Source organism: Lepidochelys kempii, chromosome 4, assembly GCF_965140285.1.
Source record: "Lepidochelys kempii isolate rLepKem1 chromosome 4, rLepKem1.hap1, whole genome shotgun sequence".
Classification (NCBI taxonomy): Eukaryota; Metazoa; Chordata; order Testudines; family Cheloniidae; genus Lepidochelys; species Lepidochelys kempii.
The window spans coordinates 111143776-111165201 of NC_136383.1; the positions used below are offsets into that span (position 1 = coordinate 111143776).

Genomic DNA, 21426 nt, shown 5'->3' on the forward strand with positions numbered 1-21426 from the left:
GGCTGGGGGTGTGCGCTCTATGATGGGGCTGGGGATGAGGGGTTTGGAGTATGGGAAGGGGCTCAGGGATGGGGCAGAGGGCTTGGGGTGAAGCGGGAAGTTTGGGGTGTGGGCTCCGGGAGGGAGTTTGGGTGTGGGAGGGGGCTCCAACCTGGGGCAGGGGGTTGTGGTGCAGGAGGGGGTTTGGGGTGTGGGATCCAGCTGGGCAGCGCTTACCTCAGGCGCATTCCAGTCGGCGGCGCAGCAGGGCTAAGGTAGGCTCCCTGTCTGTCCTGGCTCCATGCTGCTCCTGGAAGTGGCCGGCATGCCCGGCCCCTAGGCAGGGGGACTAGGCAGCTCTGCACAGTGTGCGCTGTCGGCGCCCAGAGGTGCCACCCCCGCAGCTCCCCTTGGACATGGTTCCTGGCCAAAGGGAGCTGCAGAGCCGGCGCTGGGGGTAGGGGAAGTGCGTGGAGCTTCCCTGATCACCCCATGTGCCTAGGGGCCTCAGGGACATGCTGGCCGCTCCGGGAATGGCGCAGAGCCAAGGTAGGCAGGGAGCCTGCCTTAGCCCTGCTGTTCCGCCGACCAATCTTTTAATGGCCCAGTCAGCGGTGCTGATCGGAGTTGCCAGGATCCCTTTTCGACCAGGCGTTCCAGTCGAAAACCGGACGCCTGGCAACCCTAGTATCTACGAGTCCAAAGTACAATAGCTCTAGATTCTGATTAGGCCTTTGCTAGCTTTGGACTTTAGGACTTTAGGACTTTGGACTTTAGCTGTAGGTGGACATGAAGTTAATACAGTCTCTATAGGACTGTCTACAATAAATGTGTATTTTAATTTTGGTACTAGACAAAGGTATAGATATAACAAAGAGTATAAGTGGTCCACAACAATATAAAAGAAGTGGATACAGTGAACAGTAAAACCTGAACTCATCACATCTCATCCAAAATCTACATAATTCTTTATTTCAGGATGAGAAAGAAACAGTATTTTATCAGAACAGCGTGTTTTGAATTCAACCATATTTATAATGTTGCAAACCAAACGCTGTACTCTGGCTCTCTTTAAGTGATGTTTTCCTGAACATTTGTCTGTTCTCAAATGCTGAAGCAATAGTTAGTTTTGCCTGAGTTGAATTTTAACCATGTAATGACTGGGTACTTTTTCTCTGAAAGTTAAGCAAGTATTCCATAACGTTCCAGTGTATTTGATGTGTCAACTAAGAGAATTTCATTGATTTAGGATGTATAAAAAGCAGGGTGTATTTTATGGATTTTAGGTTTAAGAATGAGGAAGTGTGCAAAAATGGAATGTTATCCTGGATTCCATCTTGCAAGGTGTTGAGCACCCTCAACATCCAGTGACTTCAATGGGAGTTGAGGGTGTTTAGCACCTCACAGGAGACCCTTAGTGCCTTACAGGATTGGACCCATTGTGCCTGTTATAGTACTGATTTTCTGTACACAGATGCACGTTAGACTATATGTTCTGATGAAGTCTGAAACAAAACTCAGTAATAGAAGAGTAATAAAGCATCAGACAATAATTGTTCATTGACTTAAATTGTGAACAGAATTTAGCCCAATTTATGTACTAGTTCTCCTCTAAAATCCTTCAGCATTTTCTTATCACTAAAATATATTTATCATTTTAGAAGAATAAAAAGAAATTGCACACTTAATAGCAACCTACAAGAGGTTAGAATAAGGCCCCCAAATTGGGAAAATAGTTACAATGCTTGTCACACTATTTCCCTTAAAATCCTGCAGAATGGATTTGCCAATTACAAAAAAAAGAGTGTTAGATCTCTGAATTTAGAAAGGGAATGTCTGATCAGAGTGAAGAGCAATGCACAATTAAAAATGCTCCTCCTTTTAGGGTTTTTTTTTTTAAACCCCAGTCTTTCTGAATTAATATGCATATCAACCCCACATAAACTTGTGTTCCAGAGATTGTGTGGGCATGATTATATGGGTCACCTGATGACGTAAAGAGAGAGAGAGAGAGAGAGAGACACACACACACATGTTTTAAAACTGGGTATTTTAAAATCAAATATATTGGTGTCTAATGAAATACCCGGTATTCCAACAGTAAGGATTGTCTATTGGGGTTTCTTTCTACAGTTAGATATATTTTAAAAGGACTCTTGATCGGGAATGTTTGCATACTAGAGTTCCTCACAGTAACACATTGGATGTAAGTGGCCATAAAAGCATTTATTTATTCTCATTATTAGCAAATTCTTAGGATTTTTTTTTTCTGCTTTGGACAGTGTGTTTGCAGTTTTGATCAGGGAACACATTTTCTTGTCTCTCTCTCTCTCTCTCTCTCTCTCTCTGTTCCCTTTCTGGCTTTGACTCGCCCCTAGGGCAAAATAGTGATTCTGCTGCAGAACACTGGGAAGAGTGTTAAATAAACAGCAAAAAATAAAAACACAGCAGGACTGACTCACTGATAGGAGTATGACTGTTGCACACTTATGAGTAAACGCTGCCAAAATCTGTGTTACTGCATATGGGACTGAGTCATGCATTAGCACATATGGAAAAAAGATTAATTCTTTTCTTGTCAAAGACGCTTTGTGTAGTCTCCAAAACGAATGGAGATGTGATCATGTACAGTTATTATTTTCTTAAATAACTGCAGTTTCTGCAATCCCGGTGTGGGTATTATAGGTAAAGTTTGACTTTTTATGGAATCACCCTAAATATGTGTATTAGAGAGAGAATTAGTAGAAAGTCTTGCATTGCATGTCATGATCATTCCCTTTTTGCTGTCTTCATGGCAGCTAACACTTAATAGTGCAACTTCTTCTATGGCAAATCTATTGAATCTGTTTCAAAATCTGTGCAGCCATAGGGTTAAATGGGTACCACTTTTGTACATAGGGTATGTTTTATATACAGGAAACGTGAGGAGATTTAACATTTCTTTGTAATAAACGTTAGGGGTACTTTTTCTTATATGGGTCCATAGTAGTACTTCAGTTAAAAGACATCAGTGGAGAGTTGTATGCTAAAGAATGTAGTTTTGGAAGAGGAGAAAATGTTTTCTATCTTTGCAGCGTAGTGTTTTGTTCTTATGTATCACTTTGCTGTGCTTTTGCAATGCTCCTTTAAAATGTACGCATCCGGGTTTTAAATCAGTGTGTATTTGATCTTCCCAAACTTCTCTGAGTGACGTGAATTCTGAAAATCGGTGCCTTTGGCTCCTATTTGTGCATTTCTTTTTGTTACAACAGGCCCAACAGCAAATAGTAATGCCAGTGTTTCTCATCATTTGACTGCAGAAAATGTAAAACAAACGCAGAAAATAGCATTTGCTCCTTTTCTTTTGTCATGACTGTATCCCCTGTTTAGTTTCTTATTAGAATTTCATAACTTTTAAAACTTACATCCAGGTTTTACACTTATATTGTACTAGCTTGATAAGAATACTACTTGCAGTTATCATAAAGATTGATCAGTCCATTACTATGAGTTTCTGGATAAACATTTACGCAAATCTGATTATGTTGAATTTGTACATTCACAATGCCATGGATTACTAATAGTTATTGGTGCCCTTTTAAGATATCTTGAAACTAACACCAATATTAACCATGGTCAAGTGGCAGGTGAAAAACTCTAGCATCTACCTGAATTAACTGTTCTTATTTTAGACTCACTGTTTTAGGAAAAAGTAAGGGAAATGTTACACTTGATATTGGAAGTTTCTTCTCACATAGTTATGTTTTTTTTTAAAAGCTTCATGTAATGGCTTTGTTCTGATTTAGTTAATGTTCATCATATTCAGAAGAGCAAAATTACTGCGGTGAGCTCTATTACTGTAATAGAGGTCTTGAGAAATGAAATCTTAGAAACATTCTAATGCATCTCAGCAGAACATTGCGTGCTTCACCTCTGAATTTTTTGCTAGCACATGCAGAACATGTATGTGGCATTGGGGGCTTAATGGATATGTGCAAGTATAGTTCCCTCCCTGCTCCTAACGGAGCAAAAAGACACTAGAAATAGTTCCAATTTCCCCGTACTTGGGATTTTCATTTTAATGCAAATGTAACCCACACACCTCCTGGGTGTAGTGTTCTGTCCCATCTGGTGGCACCAAGACCACTGAGGGCTTGTCTACACCACGCAGCTTTTAGTGACAAGGCTGTGTCGACACATCCTTGTTGCTAAAAGTCAGCATGTGTAAACGCTCTTCGTCGGTACTTTGTCAGCACTTTTGCCGACCAAATACTGCCAGCCCCACAAGCAGCGTTAGCTTTGTCAGCAGGAGAGCGCTCCTGCCAACAAAGCCGTGTTCACACTGCTACTTGCGTTGGCAAAACTTTTGTCTTTCGCGGGGTGGTTACGTACCTGTGAAAGACAAAAGTTTTGTCAACAACTTCGCAGTGTAGACATACCCTTAGAGAGAGAGATTAATGAATTTGCTCTACAGCCTTAGCCAACAGCTACCTGGCTTTTAGCTCATGTGGTAGAGGCTCATGCACTAAGCTCCAGAGGTCCCTGGTGCAATCCTGCCTGCTGACGACCTGGGTCTGTTGGCGTTAACACAAACTTAAACACCAACCCCTCACCCTGTAATCCTTAGGGTACGTCTTTACCACCTGCCGAATTGGCAGGTAGTGATCGATCTATCGGGGATCGATTTATCGTGTCTTGTCTATACGCGATAAATTGATTCGTGAATCGACGCCTGTACTCCACCTTGGCAGGAGGAGTAAGCGGAGTCGATGTGGGAGCCGCCGCGGTCGACTTGCCTCCATGAGGACGGCCAGGTAAGTCGAACTAAGACACTTTGACTTCACGTAGCTGAATTTGAGTATCTTAGTTCGAACCCCCACCCCAGTGTAGCCCAGGCCTTAGTGTCATAGTCTTCCCATGCTTGGGTTTTCTTTCTTTTTGATGGACATTTCTATGGCTGAAGTTCTTTTGATACGAAAGTTTGCAGAAATCTGTTGTTGGGCTCTCTGCCAAGATTAAGTTAATCATTAAACAAAATTCAATTTGCAACTAAACAAAACTTGTTTTGGGTGCAAATTATTTATAAAAGTTACATGAACCAATCAGGGAACATAAACAATGTCATGTGGCATAGCTTACCAATTTGTACAGCTCAAATGTTGAACTGTGTGTATTGAATTCTTAAGGGAATATTCCCAAGGAACAGTTTGTGTGTATTACAGGTTGAGATTTGTTCACATATACCATTGTACAACTTTGAATAGCAAATTCATAAGAATGGCAGCCTATTTGCAGACAGGTTTCAGAGTAGCAGCCGTGTTAGTCTGTATACGCAAAATGAAAAGGAGTACTTGTGGCACCTTAGAGACTAACCAATTTATTTGAGCATAAGCTTTCGTGAGCTACAGCTCACTTCATCGAATGCATTAGTCTCTAAGGTGCCACAAGTACTCCTTTTCTATTTGCAGACAGTTGCAAACAGGAGAAAGGGCTGATTTATCCAGATAAATGGTTCCCTATTTGCCCCATTGTATGGTATCAGTTAGTAATAAGATGCATTTTAGTAACAGTTTGTGTCAGTTTTCATATTGTGTTACTTCCTCTGGTGAGCATATTCGCTCCCATTAGCCCTTCATTGCTTTCTGTGCCTTGCAGTGTCATTATGGTGACAGTCGCTTTGAACACATACTCAGCTCTCCTGTTGTGTCTGAGCAGTGGGACAGCCATGAATCTTCTAGGGTTGCTCCCCAGACAGAGCTGCTTTTCTGGGGTCTGATCCTTATTTTTAATGAGATTCTTCCCATGAGGCAGCATATAAATGTTCTTAAAAATCAAAGCAGTAAATGTGTGTTTTCTACACAGCGATTGTAATAGATGTTTCAGAGCATGTCTAAAGCCTTACACTGACCTTTCCATACTACGATACACCTAAACAGCTGTTATGATTGAGCCTTTAAATCAGTCAAGCTTAGTACAGTATTTAATCAATCTAGAATTACAGCCGAGTTTTGTAGTTCAAATGTCAGTCTTTACACCTCGTAAGCTTTTTCCATTTATATTTAACTCAGGTAACTTTTCTGAGAGAAAACTGTTTAAGCTTATAGAAAATAGCACATTTTCTTAGCCATTTGTTGACAATGTGATTAACTTAATTTATTACAAATAGCATAGCATGAAGATTTTTCTTCTAGCCATTAGAGTCCAGATTTATGTTAGGCTTCATAAAAATGCTGAAGAAACCTAGTATAGCCATGTATGAAAGTCTACAAGCAAGAGCCTTGTGCTCTAGAGTGAAGCAAGAGGAATTTTAGTGTATGTGATGGATATTGCCACTTGCATAACAATTCACCTCCCTTTGTTGCTAGTGAATATTCATATTCCCATAGTAGGGCTCTTTGTATTTACAATCCTTTTGAAGTGTTGAGACAGCATTCAAGCCCTCTAGCGTTTTATTAGGGTAGATATGTCATTTGCTCTTTTATTCTAAACATTCTTAAATAACCAAACTAAGATTAGCGGTGTCCCCTTATGCCCCTCAGACAACTCCCTCTGAAATTGTAAATATAAAATTGTGGTGACTCCTATTTATTTTGTTGCTCATGCCAAATCACCTTTACTGTCCTGGCTTATAACGGGGAGTTGTCCCTTTTTGGGGAACCACTGGGAAGATGCCACAGATCTCTTGTGGTCTGCAGTGTAGACCTCAGTCAGAGTATTAGAAGAATTCGTTCATAATATTTATGTATTATGTATATGTATGGGAATGAGCATTAAACAGAGAATCAAATATTAATGATATGGGCTATAATTCCATTTAGGGGTTCTAATGACTATCTCTCAGTGGGATTATAGCCTGTGATTGAAGAGTTATTGACTTTTTACTTCATATGAAATCAATCAATCAATCATTCTGCTACCGGGCTGCATGCCCTGTTCCGCTTACTGTACCCTAGACTTTGCTGCCTGCTATACCTACCTTCTTCTCCACTCTCACCCCTTTCACTTTCTTTCCCCATGCTGCATTCTTCATTGTCTAGCACTGGAGCAGCTCTCACTTTCCACTCCAGTGGCTGTGCCTTTTCTGACAGAGCAGCTCTCACCTCCTGCTCCAACAGTCTCATCTTCCCTGTGGGAGGGTCTGTTGCCTCCCTCTCAAGTTGTTGCCTCTTTCCTGCTGTTCTGCCTTTCCATTTCAGCAGCTCTCCACCTTGGCAGGTTAAATCACATCCGTGGATTGCAAGGAGGTTTTAACATTGGTTGCAGTGTATTATGTTACATTACACCATAGTTACTCATGCTGGATTACTGCATTTCAAACAGATGTAAATAGTTTGTGTTCTTTGAAAAGGAATCAAACCTGCACACATGGCCTTTATCAACCAGCTTGTTCTTGTACAGTTAGCTCTACCCTGTCTGTGCAAACATTACTTTTAAGTGATAAGTCAGCATAATTAGGAAGACTGTACTTTAGAAGCACAAGTTAGTTTCCTCTTCATCTCAGCTGGAAAACAGGACACAAACGTCAGGGATCACAATGCAGCAGGTTAGATGCTTTAGACTTACGCAGCAGATACAGTACCTGTAATCAACAGGCTTCATTCCAAATCATAGTTAATGCTTTAGCAAGCCCTTGTCAAATTAAACTGCTGTGCACAGCAAGAGCTACCTACACAAATATGTAAATAACATTTTGTTACTCTTCTGGCAAGTCATCACGTTAATGATGCTGATGACAACCACAGAAGTTACATATTGGTGAATGTGCATTAACACAGATGAGGACTAGTTGGTGGGATCAGGAAGGCTTAAGATCTCAGTGGCGCTGGAAGCAGGGAGGAGCTGAAGCCCCTATGTGTTTGTGCAGGAAATATAGATCTTTGGATTTGAGGGAGATATTTTATCAGAAAAGAAGAGCTGAGCTGCAAAGGGCTTAAGGGTGAAACCCTGCAAACTACAGTCTTCTCCAGGGGGACCTCAGAGTAGTGATTCAAAGCTTACAGGCAGACACCCCCTAAACAGCGGACAGGGAATGTTTAGTGACCCTCCATTGCTATCTTTATTGTGTATTAATATTCACATATACACAAATACAGAGACTTTTGCATAGGGTTCTAGTGCAAATTAGCATCCCAATGCATGAACAAAAGATGACTTTCCTACATGGTGTCGCCTCTCTAGAGAATATACACTCACTTTTCCTGTAACATCCAGATTCCAATTACAGAACTACCACGTTATTCCATTTACTTATCCAAACCCTTTTCACTTTTATCCAGTGCAAATCTCATTGCTACACATTTGTGTTGGAGATCTAGGAGGCAGATTTTCAAAGTCATAAATGAGAGTTAAATGCCCAATTCCCTTTGAATTTCAGTGGGATTCAGGTACCTAAATTCCTTGGGCTCTTTTGTAAATCCCAGCGCTAGGGCCGGTTGATTGCCCTTTTGCTGCATGTGGTCACTGAATAGAATTTATAGGAATGCTTATAATTAATACATACAGGCAGTGTTAACAGTCCTTTCTACAATTCTGTCTTAATTTTTCTGTGTGACGTAATTAAAGTTGCTATTTGATTTTATTCCCAGTCTCTATTAACATTCATTTCAAAGTTTTGTTACTTTTTCATGTATGTATTTTGCATCATAAAACACAACAGCTTTGTAAATGTAAATGGCTTATGACTTGAAACACCCACATGCCACTTGGTAACCTGTTGTTTTGTGTTTTGGAGGTAGCCAGGTTTGCTTGTTTCGTCAGGCAGAATTTAAACTAAAATGCCACAGACTGCAAAATAAGTGTGCGATGTCTTTTTAATGCTCCCCAGCCAAGGTAATTTGAATCAGCCAGCTGAAATGCATAGTTTATGCATTTTATAGAGATGATGTTGATATTAGAGATAGTGAATCAGAAAACCAGGCAGTAAGCCAAACACCTGACTACTTTGTCAACAAAAGAATATAAGAATGGCCTTACTGGTCAGACCAATGGTTCATCTAGCACAGTACCCTCTCTTCCAACAGTGGCCAATGCCAGTGTTTCAGAAGGAATGTACAAAACAGGGAAATTATTGAGTGATTCATTCCCTGTCATCCAGTCTCAGCATCTGGCAGTCTGAGGCTTAGGGACATCCAGAGCATGGGGTTGCCTCCCTGACCATCATTGTTATTAGCCATTGATAGGCCTATCCTCCATGAACTTACTCTTTTTTGAACCCAGTTATACTGTTGGCCTTTACAACATCCTCTGGCAACAAGTTCCACAGGTTGACTGTGCATTGTGTGAAGAAGTACTTCCTTTTGTTTGTTTTAAACCTGCTGCCTATTAATTTCATTGGGTGGCCCCTACTTCTTGTGATGTGTGAAGGGGTAAATAACATTTCCTTGTTCATGTTCTCTACACCAGTCATTATTTTATAGACCTGTGTCACATCCCCCCTTAGTTGTCTCTTTTCCAAGCTGAACAGTCCCAGTCTTTTAAATCTCTGCTCAGAAAGAAGCTATTTCATATCCTTCATCATTCTTGTTGTCCTTCTCTGCACCTTTTCCCAATTCTAATATATCTTTTTTGAGATGGGGTGACCAGAACTGCATGCAATATTCAAGGTGTGGGCATATTATGGATTTAAATGGTGGCATTATGATATTTTCTGTCTTATTATCTATCCCGTTCCTAATATTCTGTTAGCTTTTTTGACTGCCCTGCCCATTGACCAGATGTTTTCAAAGAACTATGTGTGATGATTCTAAGATCTCTAATTTGGACCCTATCACTTTGTATGGATAGTGGGGATTGTTTTCCAAAGTGTATTACTTTGCATGTTCTGACACTCAGAATGGGCTAGGTGCTTTTCAGATGCAGAAGAAGACACAGTTCTCCCTTCCTGCCAGGGCCAGAATTAGGATTTTTGGAAGAGTGAACCAGATGATTCTCTGTGGTCCTCTTTAAACCTTTTTGCCCCCAGCACATCAGTTGACAGACTAATTTATTTTTAAAAAAAGCACCTGTGTGGGGGCACGTGGCGGAGGGATGAGTTATCTATGGGCTCCCACCAGCTGCTTCTGATGCACAATGAGGGAATGCAATTACTTGTGCTGAAGTCTGTATCTATTTGCCAGTATTTATAAATGTTTACAAGAGACTGGCTTTCAAATAAACTGGGCCCTCTGAGAGTGCCAGGCTCCCATCTGCTGGCTAATTTTATGTCAGGGTGAATTTTAGGTTATTTTCCCTACAAATGTCTCTAATAATTATCCCTAATACTTTCTTTTATCATTTATGTTGGTAATGCCTAGCAGCCCATCTGAGATCAGGGCCTCATTGTGCTAGGTGCTGTACAAACCCTCAGTGAAAGACACTTCCTGCCCCAAAGAGGTTATGATCTAAATAGACAGGACCTACAGAGGTGGAGAAAAAGGAAGCATTCACCCTATTTTACAGATAAGAGGTAGCGAGAGAGGCTGAGGCTGATCTTGCAAGATGCTGAACAATCTGCCTCCAGTACAGCAGAGCATTAAGCATGTGCGTAGTCCCACTGAGATCTGTGGTTTACACTTCAAAGGTTATTTTTCAAAGCAGGAAGGGTTAGCAATGTACCTTAAAAGAACGAAGTTGAAATTAACTGTCCAGCTAATGGCTCAGGTGGAGGGAGGGGCTGTATTGGTTTTAAGTCACCTTTGCACCTTCCTGACCCTGGGCTGCTCTATAGCTCTCAGCGTAAGTTAAATGACCTGGGGGCCTCTCTAAGTTATGGCAGCCTTCCTGTGTTGTCCTACAAGGTGCAGTGCTGGCTGGAGACGCTGCCTGCGCCAGGACCTGGTCCTGACTGTGATGTTCTTCCTGTGCCAGGGTTTATGAGGGCATCCTCAGAAAGCAGCTTCACAACCACCTGTGGCAGTGCCTACCCTGGGGGAATTCTCCCATAGCCAGGCCTGGGGCTTTGAGGGCTCTTTTACACTGCTCCTGTTCCTTTATGTGACACAGAGCGGCAAGAGAGGTCGAAACGCTCACCCAGAGTGTCCAAAAAATTGGGCTGATGTATGTTAGTAAAATTGAGCTCAAATCTTTCACACGCAAGTGCTAGACCAATGTAAGGTAGAAAGGCATGCATTTACTTACTTATTTCACAGTTTAAAACTATTTATAAGAATTGAGGACAATTCAAACCAAAACTTTACATGGGTCCCCCCAATACAGAACTATGTAAGAATGTGAAAGTTCTTTTTTTTTATTTCCCCCTTTCCCAAATGAAAATCTGATTGGAGAGAGAGTTCCACCGTCTCTGAGTGGAGGGTTGTGGGTGGACGAGTAGCCCCTTCTGCCCAGCAGAGCCAGCATCCAAAGCTTATAAAACTTACAGATGCCTTTGGTCAAACAGAGGCCTGGGTAAGGTGAAGACTCTGGATGTTGGAATGAAACTAGTAGTGATGCAGATCAAAATTTTGTTTCGGAGTCTCCTTTTTAGCCTCCACAAAAGCTGTGAGAGTAAAATTCTCTAAGAGCCCGGTTAAAGAAACTGAGGTGATGCTGGGATCAAAGCCTGCTAGCAGCACCTTTCATCATACAGAGAAATTCGAGAGCTCATCAGCACCTCAAATACAGGTGGCTGGTTATAACACAGATCCCATTTGTAGAGTAAATGAAACCTATTTAGTAACTGGGCTTAAAGCCTAGGTTGAGGTTAGGATCCCATCTACCCTGCAAATTGTAATCACTTTGAAAGTGACTGTAGATTCATCTGATTCCTCTTGGGTCCTGCTTTTATTCTCTGACCCTATGTGGTGCAGAAAGAATCAAACGGTCTTTTAAAAAAGAGATAATGTATTGTAACCATGAAAGGCTTTTGGCTTCTTGAAAGGAACAAAAGCAATCTCACCTTGAGCTCCGTAAACGACTTTTATAGAGTTAAAACCCATGTTTTTGCTTGTATCAAGGAACCATGTTATGTTTAAACACCCAAAAGAATCTGGAAGACAGAGATTTTTCCTGATATCTTGTCGTTCACTCAAATGGCCAGTGATAATTAGACACTGGAGATCAGCTGTGCCAGTGCTGACAGTTATTTAAAAAGTAATGTAGCTGAGAACTGAGCATCAGTTGCTCTTCTCTGGAGAGTCTGTGTGATGCTCCATCCTAATACAGTATATACTGTACTTAAAATTACCGTGATGAACTACACTGAAATATCCTTAGTGCAGTTCCCTCCTTCCCCAAAAATTACAGTGTTGAATTGTATTTGTTTGTGAGGAATCCGTGAAATACTCATGCATTTAGGGGAGGAGAAGCAGGGAGAACCTGGAGTCCATATTTGTGAGATGCTGAGTGCTTTCAAATCCTGTTGCTTTCCAGTGTGCCAGGCATTCCCTCATCCTACTTCAGTGCCATTCTCAAAATTCACTTCTGTTGATTAGCTGTCCACCACTGACCTCCACTTCTTAGCCATCCTTTCTACTCCACTATGTCCCACATTAGTCTTTCAGATTGGAACAAGATGAAGAAAGAGTAGTAGATACGATGTTATAAATAGGGGGAAAGGGAGGAATCAGAACTAACAAGATACTTAAATAGTCTGCAAAACCAAATCTTTATTTATTGTAGCCCTTGCATTTCCTCCTGTGCCATTATTAATCCCTTGGTCTGTTTTCTTATTATTCATACTTAGGACTTCTGATTTTTGGTTTTAAGTGTTGAACACCAATAAAACACTCCTGATTTAAAGAAAGAAAGAAAGAAGGAAATTGGTGTTTATCCAATGAACACTGAAAGAACACCAGAAATGGATACTTGTATCTAAGGCAGAGGTGGGCAAACTATGGCCCGCGGGCCACATCTGGCCTGCGGGGCGGTCCTGCCCAGCTCCTGGCCCAGGAGGCTAGTCCCCATCCCCTCCCCCACTGTTCCCCTCCCCTGCAGCCTGAGCTCACCGCTCTGCCAGCGCAATGTTCTGGGAGGCAGGACTGCGAGCTCGGCCTGACCCGGTGCTCTGTGCTGCGCGGCTGCCTGTCCAGGTGCAGCTGCGCCACCAGCCACTGGTGCTCCAGGCAGCGCAATAAGGGGGCAGGGAGTGGAGGGGCGGGGAGGGTTGGATAGAGGGCAGGGGAGTTCGGGGCTGGTTGTCAGGGAGTGGGGGTGTGGATAGGGGGCAGGGCAGTCAGAGGGCGGGGAACAGGGGGGTTGGATGGAGGCAGAGGTCCCAGGGCGGCAGTCAGGAAGGAGAGGGGAGTTGGATGGGGAGGCAGGGGGCAGTTAGGGGCAGGGGGTCCGGGGGTGGTCAGGGGACAGAGAGCAGGGGGTGGATGGGGCAGGGGTCCCCAGGGGTTCATCAGGGAATTTGGGGGTTGGATGGGGCAGGAGTCCTGGGGGGGGAGCTGTCACAGGGCGAGAAGCAGGCGGGGTTGGATAGGGGGCGGGGGTGGGCCATGCCTGGCTGTTTGGGGAGGCACAGCCTCCCCTAACTGGCCCTCCAAACAATTTCAGAAACCCGATGCGGCCCTCAGGCCAAAAAGTTTGCCTGCCCCTGGTCTAAGGGCTTATCTACATGGAGCAGTAATGTAGACTACAGAGGTGTGGTTCATAAAGTGTTCTGATGAGTTGATCAATAATTGGTCTGTGTAGACCCTGCTGGTACACACCAAGGGTTGCCTAGGACTTCAACACCGTGCTGTTTGAAACAGTACTATGCTAAAGGGCACAAGGGAGCATTACAAAGAGATTACTCGTTACAGTGTATACTACTGTAATGAGTAATTACATAATATACATTACTCATTACTGTACATACAAAGAGCAAGTTCCAGCATCCCCCCCTCCCCCCCAATTTTTGTTAAAAATACCTAAATTGGAAGCTAAATGTTGAGTTGAGCAGTACATGATAAAGTCATACATATTATATTTTATCATTAATTGCAGGAGGAGGTTGTTAAAACAATACCAATAATTAGTCAACCTCCAAACCTCACAAAACAGAATCTATTAGCTATATTAGCCTTCACAGTGTATTTTATTAATATGTTCCTATGGTCCTCATCACACATTTTGAAATTAAAACTGCAGTTACTGTACCTTGATGAAGGTACTGTATAAATAAAATACTGCATTTGGATGAAGTAGTTGCACCGGAGTCTCAGTGCATCCTTAATTACAATTTAAAAGACTTTATCACTCACTCCTAAAAAAAATACTTTATCAGTTCAGTTTGTTCAGGAAAGAATTACTTTGTCTTTTTATTAAACGAATAACTTGTTTTTGTTTCTAAAATGTAATGATCTATTAATACCTTCTGGAAAGGTTAAAGACTTTACTCTGAATGCTTATATTCAGATGTAAAGATAGTGAGGTTATATGATTATATTCATATCCATACCTTTTAAGACAGATGACCTGATAGTGGCAAAATTATCATTTTAAAATGTAAATTGCCAGGATGAGAAATGAGGCAAATAGCCCCCCTACAAACTAAGGTCTTGATTCAGGAAATCACCCCTATTCAGGAAAGACACTTTAAGCATATGCCTAAGTCCCATTAAAGTCAATGGAACTTAAGCACATGCTTAAACACATGTGCTTTCTTGAATAGCAGTTACCTTAGGCATATACTTCAGTGCTTTCTTGAACTGTGGGATTAAATACCTAAATCACCACTGCACACCCATTTTATGCCAGTGCTACTACAAATGAAATTGTTTATACTTAACATTGATGTAAAACTAGAACAATGCATTGGTGAACCAAGCTTCGTAAGTAAATATTATATCTGCAGTTTTCTAGGGCTCATTCCTCTGTTACTGCCTGATTTTGCTCCTTTTGTAGTCAGTGACAACACTCCCATTGATTTCAGTAGTCCACCTTCACTGAGGAGGAGAGTGGAAGCCGGGAGCCCCAGGTGGGAAGGGGAAGGGGAAGGAGAAGGTAGTGGGAGAGTCTAAAATGAATTGGCCATGAGCAAGAAAGGAGAAGCAGCAGTTTGTGCCACGGAGAAGGAAGAGAAGCTTCCGCAAGCCATGCTGAAATGTGCCCAACATAAGAAACACCTGTGAGGAAGAGAGGAGAAAAAGCGGCTGAGATGGCTCTGACTTCTAGGAAGGGAATGACACCACTTCCTTGCTTCAAAAAGTATGCATGAAAAAAAATGAGGCTAAAGCTTACTATCAGCATTTTGAGTAAAATTCAGCCAAAAGTCTCTGACAAGTCAGATTTTAGTACATCCCTGCTACACACCTGTCCTGTGACCAGGAGAGGCCTCCTAACCTGGAGCCTGTTGGTCCACTTCACCACAAAGCTGTAAATAGTCAAAGATGTAAGGTTGCACCATAACTTGCCGTGGTTTTCATTTAGCCACTGACCCTAAATATCTTTTTTTTTAAATGTTTTTTTTAGGCTAATCCATAAATTATTGACATTGCAAAGTATTCCGCAGTGCTTTGGAAGTATTTACGCGACACCAGTTCAGCTCATGTGCATATGAACACCAGACTGGCTCTATACTATGAACTGATGAGATTTTTTTTTTTTAAATTGCATAAAAAGCTTTTTCAAACTCATTTTACAGTGGTTTTCTTATGAAGGGACTGTTAGCTGACTGAGTCTGTTTGGAAGCATTTCCTCGATAAATTTTGGTTTTGAAACACAGTGGTAGAAACCCCCCAAGGAAATTAAACACCAAATAAAAATGTGAAGTAATTTTAAATTCACACTAGCACCCGACCATGGTCACAAAAAAATCACATATTAGGCTGAAATTCCATCCCGAACTCTTCCTGTTCTGCCACGGTGTTACAGGGACCTCTGAATAGTGAGTTATCTAAAACAACACATCAAGCTGGAGCTTCCTTCTATTCAAAACTGAGGTGGCTGTTGGCAGCCTCTTTGTTGTTAGAGGCCTACAGCTTTGAATTCACTCTTCCACTATTGGTCCAAATTAACCCAAATCTGCTATATTGTAATGCAGGCTGCTATCTCTTTTTTCAGGCTTCTGGGGAGGAAAGGGTGCTCTGAAAACTTTAGGGAACTTTTGGGTTTTTTTCTATTTTCTGTTTGTAGTAGGGTGGTTGTACATTTGACATTTGTCTACGATGCCCAGAGCTCTGGAAAGCTGTTATGTATCCTGTAAATAAAATACAGTCTGTAATGCCTGGGCACAATGAAGTGAGTTACTAATACTTAGTATTTATATGGCACTTCGCATGTTTGGAGCTCTGTTAAATGTATTCATTAACCCTACAATATAGTGATTTACTGAACATAAACAGCATGATGAGCCAAATTCATTCCTGGTGTAACAGAATTAAATCAGGAGAGAGTTTGAACAAATATTTTACAACCTATATGTCCTTTACTAACTAAGAATGTAAAAAATTGTAAATACTGGGTCAGATTATTAGCTGGTGTAAACAGGAACCCCCCAAAACAAACACAATAATACTAATGGCTAACACTTTACCTCGAAGCTCTTTCATCCTGAAGGTCTGCGCAGACAATGGTTCCAATTCTGATTTTATTTACTCATGTGTAATGCCATTAACTTCAGTGGAAGCTGAGGTTGCTCAGCACCTCTGGAAATCAGGCTACTTAGTTATGTGTCTAAATGTGGATTTAGTTGCCTATCTGCAGGTTCCCATGTTGGATGATTTAGGCCAAAATGCACCTACTGTTTAGTTAACTATTGTGTGAATATTTTTAGGGTGAGACAGAATAAAATAATCGTAGTAACATGCCTTTTCACTGCCAAGAATGTGCACAGAACCCTCTTGGCTATCAGGAACAGTTACGAACATTAAGGGCCTAGTCATTGAAATCAGCGTTTTCCCATCTCCTTAATGAGCATAGGACAGGCCCTGAGGAGAAGCACTGAGAAAACTCTGTTTGGAACAATTCCATTTGGAAGTGATTTTGAGCTGCTCATTTAGATCATGAACTGTTTGTCAATACTGACAATTAGCAGGCCAAAGATTCCATTGACCACATGACAAGAATCAATATACACAGTACTTGTTTGTTATTTACCACAGAGTGTATTAAAGCCTGTAGATTGCCCATAAATCCTTTAAAGCTATCCTGCTATGATCCTTACTACAACATGCATTAACTCATCAATAAATCCTTTTGACAAGGGTGATATGTGAAAATCAATACCAGTTTATCAGCTAGTCCCATGTAGTGTTTCCTGCAAAGGTTTAAGACCATTTCCCAAAGCTGTATAACTGTGACAAGGCTTAGGAGCAGATCTTGTATCAACTGTGCACAAATTTACTGACCTTGATTAATGTCTTTGTAAATCCCATACAAGGGAAATAAAACCACTGTACATTATGAAGTTCATGGTTTGGAAAGTGCTATTAAATGCTTTTATTAAGACTATTATTTTCCAAAAGTGAATGAACTCCTAGTATTCCTAGAGAACAAGTTTAAGTTTTACAAAAATGTTTCCTTGTGCTGTTGGGAAACTGCCAAGTGCATCTTTGTCACTGAGCCATTTTCCATTACGTTAAACCAATGGCAAAAGGCTAATGATATTTACTTATTAAACCACATGAACCTTGTTGCTTTACATTGTAAAAATCCTATATTATTTAAGTATAATAAGCCTGTTTTGGCAGGTTCTATCAATGGACACTGTTTTGACTGATACCAGAGGATTGAGACCATAACTTCCCCCTGTCCTTTATGCAAACTCCAAGCAGACAGTTTGAAAACCCAACTAAATTGTCAGGCTCATTAGATTTCCAGAGACCTCCTGTAATGTCTAGCTGAAGTAAGCTACTTTATCTCCTACAGTGGTGTCGTCGATGACAGACTTTTCCCCCATCCTCATTCAATACTTTTGGCCAGAAGTTGCACAAGTTACTTTACCCGTCAGTTGCAATTGTCCTAGAGCACCTAGAGACCTTTTGAGCCTATTGAAACAAGAAACCTTCTTGCAAATATATAAAAATATCCTAAACAAAGCATATATAGAAAATAATTATTTATTGTAAAATCTACATTTTAGCCTTTATAGGCTGGACTCATTTCCTTATTGACACAACAAAAAAAGAGTTCAAATTCAAAAGAAGGCAAAGTATTTAACTGGTTATGTATTTTATGTCCAGCAGCATGTAAGTCATACATGAGCCTCAAAAGGATCTCAAATCCCAGGCAGAGTGAAGGAGAAGAAAGCCTATTACATGGTGCTTTGGAGAACTAGCAGCAAAGTCAGCCTCAACATACACAAGCCCAACTCCCACTGCAATCAATGGGAGCTGGAGTTGCTTATGTCAGGGTTGAATTTGGTCTCTTGTGTACAATTTTTTCTGCAAGGTCTCTGTGTGTATAACAAGTTATAGCTCAATGAGAATATTTCCTGAAAAATATTCTATAAAGATACAGCTCTTAAGTGGAACTTACAATAATATCTTGGCATAGCAGGAAAGGTTTTAAGTGAATGGATACAAAAGATAGCTACAGCAATTATGATAGAAAATATTGCTCTTTCAAAAAACAATATTATACCACATCTTAGCACAAAAGCCTTACTGTAAACCTCTGCTCCCTGATCATTGTGCTTCTGCCTTTGCATATTATATAGTTTTCTATTTTCTTCCTACTATCTGCCTTTCTCTCTTTCCTATTCTCACACTTCTTTCTTCTGCCCTCTTCTTCATTTCTCCTTCCTTTATATTACACCTACTGATTAATCCTTAAGTACCCACTTACCTAAATTACTAAATGGCAATGAAGCACAGGGACAACTGTGTAGCCCTTGTTTATTGCACTAAAGTCATTTAGATACATTTTTTGTTCTGTTTATGTATATGTCATTTCTTATTCTTCAAACCTGTTAAGTGAATTTCTCATTTTTTCACCAAAGACTTCTTTATCCATGTTCATGCCTTTTCTTTTTCTAACATTAAAAGAAGAAGAGGAGGAAATATGGTAGAATGCTGCAGTCCCATCTAATTCCAATATCATGGGTTTCTCAGCATACAGGAGGACAGTTGTCTGGTGTGTGCTTGGGGGACTGCAAACTGAAAGTGGAGCAAAGAATGGGAAAAAGGGGTGGAATTAAATCCACATAAACAAGTGAAAAACAATGATTCCTAAAGGACAAACAAGTTACACTAGCCCCAGGCAACAGATAACCCAAGCTCATGCTGACCTTGGCAGCCTGGGTCTTTACATAACAATGAACTTGAACAATTTCTCCAATGTATTAGCAAAAAGAAAAGGAGTACTTGTGGCACCTTAGAGACTAACCTATTTATTTGAGCATGAGCTTTCGTGTGGTAATAGCTTATCTACAGCAGGAGAGTGAGTTTGTGTGTGTGGGGGGGAGGGGGGGGCGGAGGGTGAGAAAACCTGGATTTGTGCTGGAAATGGCCCAACTTGATGATCACTTTAGATAAGCTATTACCAGCAGGACAGTGGGGCGGGAGGAGGTATTGTTTCATGGTCTCTGTGTGTATATAATGTCTTCTGCAGTTTCCACGGTATGCATCCGATGAAGTGAGCTGTAGCTCACCAAAGCTCATGCTCAAATAAATTGGTTAGTCTCTAAGGTGCCACAAATACTCCTTTTCTTTTTGCGAATACAGACTAACATGGCTGTTACTCTGAATCCAATGTATTAGGTACACATAGACTTCCCCCCTTCCCCACATCATCCATGCATATATTTACCCCCTTTTAATTTTTTTCTTAAGCAAATAACTTTGTCACGGCTAATGCAAGGAAAATCCTGCTCTCCTTTTGTGTCTGAGTTCTCATAAGTCTCATGTACTCCAGAGTATTGATGAAATTCGGGATCTTGTTTCACACTTAAAGGAGTGATTCTTGTTCAAAACTCTTGAGCCAGAGGGAAATAGGTACTAGTATTGTTCTGTAATGGCAGGTCTGTATTTTGGACATAGAAGCTGTTTTTCTTTCCATTTTGGCATGGATTTAGAGTGTAACTTTCATCCATCTCCTGTGAATGTGCAGTAGAACCAACAGCAGAGAATGGGGACGCAGCAGTTTCAAACATGTCAGCAGGCAACAACAGGACATTAAGCATGAACAGATTTGTTGAGGCAGCTTTTCCAGCCTATTCTGTAAAGGCAACCAGTTCTCAGCGTTGTGTACTATGACCTGATGGAATCTACTAACTATCCTCTCATAAAACACTCTAGAGGCCAGTGTTAGGGGAAGGAAGGAATAGTATTTATTTACAGATGTAGGTTCAAAATTGACAAGGGTTCTGTCTGACCAAGGCTAGTTGCCTGACTGTTGATTTGCAAAAGATGCCTGGATGCTCTTACATTGCAGAGGCTGTGTGCACTTCGTTGATGAATAATGTGTCAAAAGGCTCAATACATATTAATATTAGTGCTAGTCCTCTGAATGATCAGAACAAGTGATCATGCAATATCAGTAGCTGGCATGTGTATGCCCCAGTGAAACCCCAGAGGAATACCCGCAGAGAGTGAAATTGTTTGGTGATTCTTTTTTTGCAGAGTACTGTATGCACAAGGCACCTATGCTGCTACATGGAGAAAACTTTTACAAATGAGGATTCGTCGCAAAAGCCAAATATTTGTGAATTAAGTTACAGAACATACAAGGTGTTACTATATTGGAACAAATGAAGTTCTTGAGTACGTTGAGTTTCAGAGTAGCAGCCCTGTTAGTTTGTATCCGCAAAAAGAACAGGAGGACTTGTGGCACTTTAGAGACTAACACATTTATTAGAGCTTAAGCTTTTGTGGGCTACAGCCCACTTCATCGGATCTTTAAAAAAAGATTTAAGGGTGGCAATTTTGCAACAGAAAAGCTTCAAAAACAGACTCCAACGAGAAACTGCTGAGCTTGAGTTAATATGCAAACTAGATACCATTAACTTGGGTTTGAACAGAGACTGGGAGTGGCTAGGTCATTACAGATATTGAATCTATTTCCCTATGTTAAGTATCCTCACACCTTCTTGTCAACTGTCTAAATGGGCCATCTTGATTATCACTACAAAAGTTTTTTTTCTCCTGCTGATAATAGCTCATCTTAACTAATTAGCCTATCACAGTTTGTAGGGCAACTTCCACCTTCTCTGTATGTATATATATATCTTCTTACTATATGTTCCGTTCTATGCATCCAATGAAGTGGGCTGTAGCCCATGAAAGCTTATGCTCTAATAAATTTGTTAGTCTCTAAGGTGCCACAAGTACTCCTGTTCTTTTTTTTAGAGTACGTTGATGATTTGGAGAGATTTTTACAAGGTGAAATATTATTGTTATTTTAATGAGTGAGTAAATTCATGGACTTTAAGACCAGAAAGGACAATCATGATTATCTAGTCTGGCCTCCTGCACATCAGAGGCCACAAAACCTTACCCAGCCACTCCTTGAGTAGTCCTACAGCATCTGGTTGAGTTACTGAAGTGCTCAAATCTTGATTTAAAGCTTCAAGTTGCAGAGAATCCACCATTTACTTACAAGTTTGTATATTAATTTTTAGGAAAGTAG

General features: G+C 41.0%; 1 protein-coding gene and 1 long non-coding RNA gene across 9 annotated transcripts in view; one reads left to right on the forward strand and one right to left on the reverse strand.

The window, feature by feature from the left end:
* LOC144930466 (uncharacterized) overlaps window positions 1-495 on the reverse strand; it is a 34910-nt gene extending 34415 nt beyond the window's left edge. For both annotated transcript variants that reach the window (XR_013635643.1, XR_013635642.1), the window contains exon 1: window positions 217-495. This is a non-coding gene — a long non-coding RNA (uncharacterized LOC144930466). The remainder of the gene's footprint in view (window positions 1-216) is intronic.
* The window catches only part of LDB2 (LIM domain binding 2), a 315970-nt gene that overhangs the window by 84590 nt on the left and 209954 nt on the right, over window positions 1-21426 (forward strand). The gene's annotated exons all lie outside the window — the stretch shown is intronic.